We start from the raw sequence: 11,013 nt of genomic DNA on the forward strand, positions 1-11,013 counted from the left end.
ATACATTCCTTTCTGGCACAAAAACACAAAAGGAAAAGCAGCTCAACCATAGCTAACAAAAGAAATTATGGATAGTATTAGATCCAAAGAGGGGTCATATAAAGTTGCCAGAAAAAGTAGCAAGTCTGAGGATTGCAAGCAGTTTAGAATTCAGCAAAAAAGGACCAAGAGATTGATTAAGAGGGAAAAATAGAGAATGAGAGTAAACTTGCAAGGAACATAAAAGTGGACTGTAAAAGCTTCTACAAATATGTAAAAAGAAAAAGATTAGTGCAGACAAATGTAGGTCCCTTACAGTCAGAAATGGTAGAATTTATAATCGGGAACAAGGAAATGGCAGAGCAATTAAACAAATACTTTGGTTGTGTCTTCAAGGAAGAGGTCACAAATAACTTCCCAGAAATGCTAGGGAACCAAGGGTCTAGTGAGAAGGAGGAATTAAAGGAAATTAGTATTAGTAAAAAAAAAGTGCTGGAGAAATAAATGGGCCTGAAAGCTGATAAATCCCCAGGGCCTGATAATCTGCAACCTGGAGTACTAAAAGAGGTGGCCAGGGAAATAGTGGATGCATTGGTTGTCATCTTCCAAAATTCTATAGATTATGGAACAGTTCCTGCAGATTGGAGGGTGGCAAATGTAACCCCACTATTTAAAAAAGGAGAAAAAAAACAGGGAACTACAGACCAGTTAGCCTAACATCAGTAGTCGGGAAAATGCTAGAGTCTATTATAAAGGATGTGGTAACAGGACACTTAGAAAATATCAACAGGATTAGACAAAGTCAACATGGATTTATGAAAGGGAAATCATGTTTGACAAACCTACTGGAGATTTTTGAGGATGTAACTGGTAGAATAGATAAGGGAGAACCAGTGGATGTGGTGTATTTGGATTTTCAGAAGGCCTTGATAAAGTCCCACATAAGAGGTTAGTGTGCAAAATTAAAGCACATGGAATTGGGGGGAATATACTGGCCTGGATTGAAAATTATTTAACAGACAGGAGAAATAGAGTGTAGAAATAAATGGGTCTTTTTCAGAGTGGCAGGCAGTGACTAGTGGGGTATTGTAGGGATCAGTGCTTGGGCCCCTGCTATTCACAATATATATTAAATGATTTGGATGAGGGAACCAAATGTAATATTTCCAAGTTTGCTGACGACACAAAACTAGGTGGGATTGAGAGTTATGAGGAGAATGCAAAGAGGCTTCAACGCGATTTAGACAAGTTGAGTGAGTGGGCAAATACATGGTAGATGCAGTATAACGTGGATAAATGTGAAGTTATCTACTTTGGAAGAAAAAACAGAAAGGCAGAGTATTATTTAAATGGAGATAGATTGGGAAATGTTGATGTACAAAGGGACCTGGGTGTCCTTGTACACCAGTCACTGAAAGTAAACATACAGGTACAGCAAGCAGTTAGGAAGGCAAATGGTATGTTGGCCTTCATTGTAAGAGGATTTGTATATAGGAGCAAGGATGTCTTACTACAGTTGTACAGGGCCTTGGTGAGACCACACCTGGAGTATTGTGTGCAGTTTTGGCCTCCTTACCCAAGAAAGGATATACTTGCCAGAGAGGGAGTGCAGGGAAGGTTCACCAGACTGATTCCTGGGATGGCAGGACTGTTGTACGAGGAGAGATTGGGTCAACTGGGACTGTATTCACTGGAGTTTAGAAGAATGAAAGGGGATCTCATTGAAACGTATATAATTTTGACAGAACTAGACAGACTGGATGCAGGAAGGATGTTTCCCCTGGCTGGGGGTATTGAACGAGGGGTCACATTCTCAGGATATGGGGTAGGACATTTAGGACTGAGATGAGGAGAAATTTCTTCACTCAGAGGGTGGTGAACCTGTGGAATTCTCTACCACAGAAGGCTATGGTGGCCAAGTCATTGAATATATTTAAGAAGGTGATAGATGAATTTCTAGACACAAAAGGCATCAAGGGGTATGGGGAGAGCGGGAATATGGTATTGAGATAGATGATCAGCCATGATCATATTGAATGGCGGAGCAGGCTCGAAGGGCCGAATGGCCTACTCCAGCTCCCACTTTCTATGTTTCTATGTTCTGCTAATTCACTTCTCAGTTTAGTAAAATTGGCCTTTCCCCAATTTAGAACTTTTACTCTTGTTCTATCTTTGTTCTTTTCCATAACTATGCTAAACCTAACTGAATTATGATCACTACCACCAAAATGCTCTCCTACTGATACTCCTTCCACCTGCCCAGCTTCATTCCCTAAAACTAAATCCAGAACTGCCCCCCTCTTGTTGGGCTTGTTACATGCTGGCTAAAAAGTTCTCCTGAATGCAATTTAAGAATTCTGCACCCTCTATACTTTTTGCACTGATTGTATCCCAGTTAATATTAGGATAGTTGAAATCCCATACCATTACTGCCCTATTGTTTTTGCACTTCTTAGAAATTTGCCCATATATTTGCTCTTCTATCTCCCTCTGACCGTTCGGAGGTCTATAGTACACTCCCACATTTTCATTCTGAAAATCCATAATGGGTCAATTATGCTTTATACGGGTGCCTTCAGAGTGAATGCAAAGGCCTCTCATACTTCTGAACAGCATATCCAGCCTGCTTTTGGCCTCTGCAATGTGAATCTTTGTTGATCCTGAAACAAGGTGTCCAAGACATGATTCAAACAACAACTTTGCAAAAGACTTCCCAGTTTAATTCCAAAATACAACATTGCATTTTAAATACATTCCCATTCCACAATATCTCAATACACAAACTCAGTGGATTTTGGACAAGAAGATAACAAAATTATGCAAAGTGCAGCAGATATCATCCACTTCACAATTTGGTGTCAGTCATACATAAATCGTTTATTTCATAGCAGGGAACACTGCTGTTAAGGAAACAAACCCATGTGATCACAATAGACAGTCTGATTAAAATGAAACCAGCCATTTAAGTTTTGTGACATTATTGCTTCAGAAAATTAACTTTTGGATAACCATAATTCCATCATATTGCATTAAACAGTATTTATTCAGCATAGAAACTGATCATTTATTTTAAGTTCAATGTTTGGGGCACGCTAAAGAAGCACAACCGGTTTGGATAAAGAATGTTCAGGTAAACATTTTTTTATGCGACGAGAATAAATCAATCAATGAGGGGAAAATTAACTTATCTCTAATTCATATTAAATAGGTTTGATTTCTGTAACTTATTTTACGGAAGAATAATAGAAAAGCAAACTGTAACTACTTAACTGCTATTTGATAAACTATTCTGAAGAGCATATAGAAGCTTGCAATTTTCAGACAGACATTCAGTAGAATTATTACGAGAAGATTTAAAGACACAAAAACCCAGGACTTCATTTGAAAACGGTCCCTCTAGTTCATATTCCAATCCACCACAAGAAATAAAACGTAGACAATTTTATTCTATCAAAATTATTTTTAATCATAAACATCAGATCATGGCTAATCTAACCCTGCAATAAACCAGACACCTAAAAACTGCAACGATTTCAGTTAAATCTTGGCAATCATAGCTATTGGCTAACTTTTGCCAATTTTATTTTTTGGCCGGCTTCTGTCATCAGTTTCGGAACGATGTTGTGCAGCGCGCCCAGCTATGATGTGGCAAATTATATGTACAAGAACATATGGATGACAATCAGATTAAAGTTTATAAAAATACTTTTAACCTAATTTAATCCTAATTCGCGCAATACACCTGGTGTACTCTGCAAATTTCACTTTGAGTTTATCAGTTCTCCAAGCAACTTTTCTTGCTGGACGGGAACATGCGTAAAAAGTTTGCTTTAAGGATTATTGTCTTTGCAAAGTTCCTATTCATAACATTGCAATTCTTCTTAAGCACGTTGAAGGACGGTACAAAAACATCTGGGCTCTATTTTTTTTTTACACACACATTATATAGGAACAGCTGCCGACTCCGCAGCCGCACTGTAACCTGCTGCACAAGACAGCTGGCAGCAAAAGGCAGCTTTCATCACCGATAAAATGAAGAGCAGACACTTCAACTCTCCGCTCAAAGAAAGCCTTGATCACGATTGTTGCTTTAAGTGAGAAGCCGCCGGTTGCGCACTCACCTCCGAGCTCGCTTGGCCATCATTGACAAGGACCGTTTCTCTCCGACACAAACACTCACTCACTCGCGGGCTTCGGGATGGTCAGTGTCCGATAATTAATACATCAGGGGGGGGTCTGGCCCCCCGCTGTCAGGCCGGGTGAGGGTCGCTGTTTGCTGACTCAGTGCCAGCAGTAGAGTCACCATATCTTTCCCCCGCAGTGTGCCTCGCCTCTCCTCTCCTCCCCTCCCCTCCCCCGGTCCTTCAGCCGCTGTCAGACTCCGGCTCCGTTTCTATATCCCGCCAAATCTCGCGCCCAGCCTCCCTCTCAAATATTCCCCAACATTTGAATGTGCGCACGCGTCCTGACCGTTCATAGGCCGAGAATCAGCCGAGTGGGAGGGGAGGGGAGGGGAGACGGAGCGCGAGCGGCTGCGCGTGCGAGCGCGTCACATGGCGCGAGGTAAGGGGCGGGGGCCTCCCGCAGTGCACTGTGGGTGATGTAGTTCGTGTTCTTTGAAATCGTTTCCCTTCGCCGGGCGAAATGAGTAGCGACAGCGCCATCTTGTGTGCTGCTTGTATAATGCCCGGAGTTTGAAACCGGGGACACGTCTCGGCTTTGCATGGTGTGTGTCTGCTCCAGATGATCTCTCCTGATGTTGCGCACAGTAAATCCGAGACCATGGTCCCTCTCGTACTGGCCTTTATGCCTCTGCTATCTTTGTGTTGCTGCTTCTCTCTGTCCCTTCTGCTTCTCTGTGTTTTTTCCCTTTCCTTTCAGGTGGCAGGTGATGGGTGCTATGGCGAGGTGTAGCAGGGAAAGAAACGAGCCACGGCTGTGGGCTGCGTTTGCGGTGGAGTTTGTGGAGAAAAGTAATTTTTAGTAGCTCCCTTCTCTAATCATTTATGCTTCCCCCCACTCCTCACTCCCATTATGTCCCCTACTCCTTCTCCTCCCCTCTGTCCTAATATCTCCTCATGTGGCACAATGTCAAATTTTGTTTGATAACTCTCCTGTGAAGCACCTTGGGACGTTAGAGACACTATTATTGCAAGTTGTTGTATTATCTTTACCCCTTCCTAACAACTCCTTAATCCCACCTATTCCTGAATAGCCACCTTTGAAATACCTGTCCAACATCTGCATTCTCCATCCTTTTTCAGTTCCATCCACTCCCCCTAAGGGCAGATGGCAAATTTGGAAGGACAGAGGTTGGGCCAGGGCAAGGGGGGAAGCAGCAGAGGCAGCTGAACAGATGGTCTCTGTCTTAGTGACAAAAAAGCCCATGTTGTTTGTTTGTTCTTGGAGGTGAGGATGGACGAGGCAGGCAGGAAAGAGGGGTTTCAGGAGACGATTAGTAGTAGAGAAAAGAAGTTGGCGGTTATCTTTGTTCTTCAGGATAATTCTGGAGTAGTATGTGGTTTTGGAGCAGGGTGAGGCCCGATAGCACTTAATGTGGTCTTGCCACATCTGGTGATGGATGTAAACCAGTTATGCGCCAGATACATTCAAGTCGACGCCTCTGACGAGGGAGCAAAGATGGAGGCCATACGGGGGAATGACCAGGATGGGAGCAAGTAAAGGTTTTGCTGAGAACAAGGGCATCAAAGGTGGAGGAGAGGAAGTGGTTGAGCAGATCGGCAGCTGCAGAAGTATCATGGCAAATGGAGGCCTAAAGACTAGGTAGTGTCAGCTGTGGCTTGGTGGTACCACTCGTGCTGCTGAATCAGAAGACTGTGGGTTCAAGCCCTGCTCCAGGACTTGAGAACATCTAGTACAGTACTGAAGGAGGGCTGCCCTGTCTTTCGGATGAGATGTTAAACTTAGGTGGAAATAAAAGATCCCATGGCACTATTTTGAAGTTCTCCCCGTGTCATGGCCAATATTTATCCTCAACCAGCATCACTAAAATAGATTATCTGGTCATTATCACGTTGCTGTTTGTGAGACCTTTGCTGTGCGCAAATTGGCTGCCGCATTTCCTATGTTACAACAATGACTACACTTCAAAAGTACTTCATTGGCTGTAAAGTGCTTTGGGATGTCCTGAGGTTGTGAAATGCCAGTCTTTCTTCTTTTAGATGTTAAACCGAAGACCTGTCTGCTTGTTCAGGTGGACATAAAAGATTCCATGGAATTATGTGAAGGAGAGGAGATCTGGCCAACATTTATCGCTCAACCGACATCACTAAAAATAGATTAACTTGCCATTTGTTGATTGTGGGATCTTGCTGTGCTCAAACTGTGTTTGCCTAATTGACAATAGTGACTACACTTCAGATGTATTTCTTTGGCTGTGAAACATTTTGGTACATCGTGAGGATGTGAAAGGCACTATAGAAATTTTTTAATGTGACAACAGGAGGTGCACGCTAAATGCAAGTCTTTTAATATATTACTGGCAGATCTCCCGTGGCATTTCTAACAGTGACTCAGCAGGTTTTATAAAAACAGGGGTGTTGATCTAAGTAGTATTATCAGAGACACTAATTTAAAGAAAGAAAAGAAATAACTTGCATTCAGATAGCACCTTTCATGACCACAGAACACCCCAAAGCCCATTACAGCCAATGAAGTACTTTCGAAGGGTATTCACTTGAAATGTAGGCAAACGAGGCATCCAATTTTCACACCGCAAGGTCCCATAAGCAGCAATGAGATAATGACCAGAAAATCTGTTTTAGTGATTTTGGTTCAGGGATGAATATTGGCCAGAACAACGGGAGGACTCCCCAGCTCTTCTTTGAATAGTGCCACGGTATCTTCTACGTCCACCTGAGAAAGAAGACGGTCTCTCGGTTTAATGTATTATCCGAAAGACAGCACTTCTAATAGTGTAGCACTCCCTCAGAACTGCATTGATGTGTCAGCCTAGATTATGTGCTCAAGTTCCTGGAATAGAGCTTGAACCCATGTCTTTCTGACTCAGAGGTGAGAGTGCTGCCATTGAGCCCAGGATGACACCTAAATTAGCAGCATTCAGGGCAGTCCTCGTATCTGGGAGCACTGAGAAGGGCGCCTAGGGTCCAACCCTAACCCTAACCCTAACCCTAATGCACTACTGGATTGGGATCTCAGGGTCTAGGAGTACTGTGAGGTGAGTCCCAGGGTCTGGGAGCACTGGGAGGGATGCAGGGTTCCACTAACACCACAGAAGAGGATTATAGTGTTCCAGGATTTGGGATCACTAAGGGAGGGGTCCTGGGTGCATCAATGAGGTGAGGGGAGCAGGTCTGGGAGCATCGGGCAGGGATCACTGGAATTAAGTCTTAAGAGTCCACGAGCACTGAGAGAGGGTCCTGGATTCTGGGAATGCAGGGTAAGTCCTGGCTCAGATAGCCCTGAGGTGGGATGGGGAGTTGGAAGCTTTGGGGGACATCATCGGGTAGAATTGGAATTTACAGCATGGGGGGTGGTTAGTGGGGGGGTGGTCATGCAATTCTGTATACTGTAGAAGCTCAGAATGCTTACATCGAGTTACATCAAAACTACATCACAGAAACAGTCCATTCGGCCCAAATGGTCATGCCGGCATTTATGCTCCACACAAGCCTCCTCCCTCCCTTCTTCATCTAACCCTATCAGCATACCCTTCTATTCCTTTCTCCCTCAAGTGCTTATCTGGCTTCCCCTTAAATGCATCTGTGCTATTTGCCTCAACTGCTCCTTGTGGTAGCGCGTTCCACATTTTTACCACTCTTTGGGTAAAGAAGTTTCTCCTGAATTCCCTATTGGATTTATTAACGACTATTTTATATTTAGGACCTCTAGTTTTGGAAAAGATGTGGTTGAATGCTCTCGCCAATTGTAAGGTAAAAATAATCCAGTTGAAGCCCAAGCTTTTGACAGAGTAAAAACTTTAATGTAACGTCACAAAGGACAATTTAACTGGTACATTTTATAATGTTATTGTAAAATATGTTTTTTTATATTTTGTTTCATACCTTATTTTGGAGATTAAAATTTCAGTTACTGAGAAAAAATGGTGAATGATTTTTTTTTCAAAAGCATTTTGAATGATTGACAGGTTTTTCATTAACAACCCATGATGGTGAAAAGTTGATGTGTTGAGATGGGGCTTTACTATTATTAATGTTAACACATGGATTTTCCATTATAAATGTTTACATGAACAGAATGACTTAAAATTGTGAAGATTTGTAGACAGGAGGCATGTACCATACACAAGATTTTTTAATTATGTAGATAGACCTTAAATATGCAGCCTCTGTGGAATAAAAGTGGCCTTATCATAAAATCAGGTAAAATGAATTAAATTAATCAAAATATGGAATTTGGCATTGAGTAAATTAATTAAATGAACAGGTGGCTTCATTGAATTGAAAGCAGCCTTAAAGATAACCTGGTGAAACCACAGCAAATAAATTAATGAAGAAATGTTGGCAATGGCACGAAAAAAGTGTTCTTTCACAGAATTGGGAGAACTTAATTAAATAAAGTAGAACATAACGACAACAAAATGAATTAAATTAATATGCAGGCTTCATACAATGAATGCAGGCTTAAATGGCAGCAAATATATTAATTAAATAAAGTAGGCAATGGGACTGGAATTTAGTGAAATAAATTAAATATGTGAGCTCCATCACCAAGACCGCCTACTTCCACCTCTATAACATTGCCGGTCTCCTCATGCCTCAGTTCATCTGCTGCTGAAACCCTCATCCATGCCTTTGTTACCTCCTGACTGGACTATTCCAATGCTCTCCTGGCTGGCCTCCCATCTTCCATCCTCCATAAACTTGAGCTCATCCAAAACTCTGCTGCCTGTATCCTAACTTGCACCAAGTCCTGGTCTCCCATCACCCCTGTGCTCACTGACCTACATTGGCTCCTGGTCTGGGAACGCCTTGATTTTAAAATTCTCATCCTTGTTTTCAAATCCCTCCATGGCCTTGCCCCTCCCTATCTCTGAAACCTCCTCCAGCCCTACAACCCTCCAAGATCTCTGCGTTCATCCAATTCTCGCCTCTTGCACATCCCTGTTTTTAATCGCACCACCATTGGCGGCCATGCCTTCAGCTGCCTAGGCCCTAAGCTCTGGAATTCCCTCCCTACACCTCTCCGCATCTCTACCTCTCTCTCCTTTAAGACGCTCCTTAAAACCTACCTCTTTGACCAAGCTTTTGGTCACCTATCCTAATACCTCCTTTCGTGGTTCGGTGTAAAATTTTGTTTGATAATGCTCCTATGAAGCGCCTTGGGACGTAAAGGCGCTATATAAATGCAAGTTGTTGTTGGGTTTCATGAATTCACAGAATGGGGAGAAAAGACGACAAATAAGTTAATTAAAGTGACAATGGCAGGGGCTGCTCAGCAACCGCACAGGCAAAGCGGGGTTCTGGGACAGCAGAGAAACAACAAAAAAAGGAAGAAAAAGTTGCTCTAATTTATATTAAAACATTAGAAGATTGTGTGAAAAAAATCTTGAAACTGAGCAATGGTGCCAACTTATTGGAAATGGCAAATGGATAATTTATGCCAGTTGAAAGTAAAAGTGGATAAATTAAAATAAAACATAAGCAAAGTTTTGATTAAATTGAAAGAAAAAAAAAGAATGTGTGAATTTTTTTTACAGAAAATATCTTAAGTCTTTGAGATAGCGCTGTCAATTGATCTCAACGGAGCAGTGAGTTAGGATGCCCAAGGAGGGTCTTGCCCACATATTCTAGATAGGCAAATCAGAAGCAAGCAAAAAGCTATAGAAAAAAAGTTATAAAAGTGCTGAAAACAAATGTTTTAAAGTGTGACAAAGAGCTGTGATATCCAGGTGTGGGAGAAGTAAACACGACAAAATTATGATATAATAGTGTGTGAATTGAACAGGAAGTGTGCGTTATACACAAAACATTTAATATATTATATACATAAGCACCTACCAATTATTCTCTATTTCTTCTGTTTTCATGCCAAATTAGAAAGGGGGAACTATTGCCGGATTTGCCAAAATGCAGAAATTAATTTTCTTCCAGCAAAATTCCTGAAACAATATTCTTAATACTGGCAACTATGTTGGCGATCGCACTTCAGTTGCTTATGTCACATCTTCTGTGGAGGAGCACAGGAGGCCATCTGCCTTCTGATCTCAATCAGTTTATAGAATACCCGATGCCTTCCTATCGAGGTGCGATGAGCAATGTCAAATTTGTACACCCATTAACCAATCAATTGGCCTTCTGAACTAGTATCCCGGGCAGTGAAGCACAGGTACCAACCTTGCGGACATCACCGTACATGCACACTTCTATCTTCTGGATGGGCGTAAAGGACAAAATGTCATCACCAGCATGAGAACAAGCTACACCCTAATTCCCCCTGAATGATTCCCCTCCCATTGCTCAGATGACCATGAAATAAATTTGTATGTGATTGCATACATTACATATGCCTTCCTACACCCATAATTTCTATACTAAAGGGCTCCTTGTATTTCAGTATTGCCCCCTTGATGTGGGAATTTACTCAATTTTAAGAAGAGTCCAGCTCTGGGAGGAGAGTATATATTTTCTTTAAAAACACTGCTAAGAACTACAATAGATCTGATGTTATAAAATGTTAATTTAGAAGTTTATTACATCAGTAGGCAGACTATGCAATATGTCAGAGTAGTAGGATCTTGGTTCATGTATGCAATTTGTGATTTGATCATATTGGGAGAAGTTCAATGTTTCCCTTAAGGAACAATGAAAAAAAGCAGGCTATGTCACTCCAGGTGGTTCTTTCATGTATTATTGCAACTGCTACATGCATAGTGAGAACAAGTCACCTGAGAATTACATATGATAGAGGAGGACAAAGTGGTAGAAATTAAGATGTGTTGCGCCCATTTTTCGGGCGTAAAATAGGTGCAAAGCATACCAATTTAGTAGTGGGATGCCTATGCTCAACCTTCACAGGTGTTGGTCCCACTGC

The sequence above is a fragment of the Heptranchias perlo genome, chromosome 3, assembly GCF_035084215.1.
Source record: "Heptranchias perlo isolate sHepPer1 chromosome 3, sHepPer1.hap1, whole genome shotgun sequence".
Lineage (NCBI taxonomy): Eukaryota > Metazoa > Chordata > Chondrichthyes > Hexanchiformes > Hexanchidae > Heptranchias > Heptranchias perlo.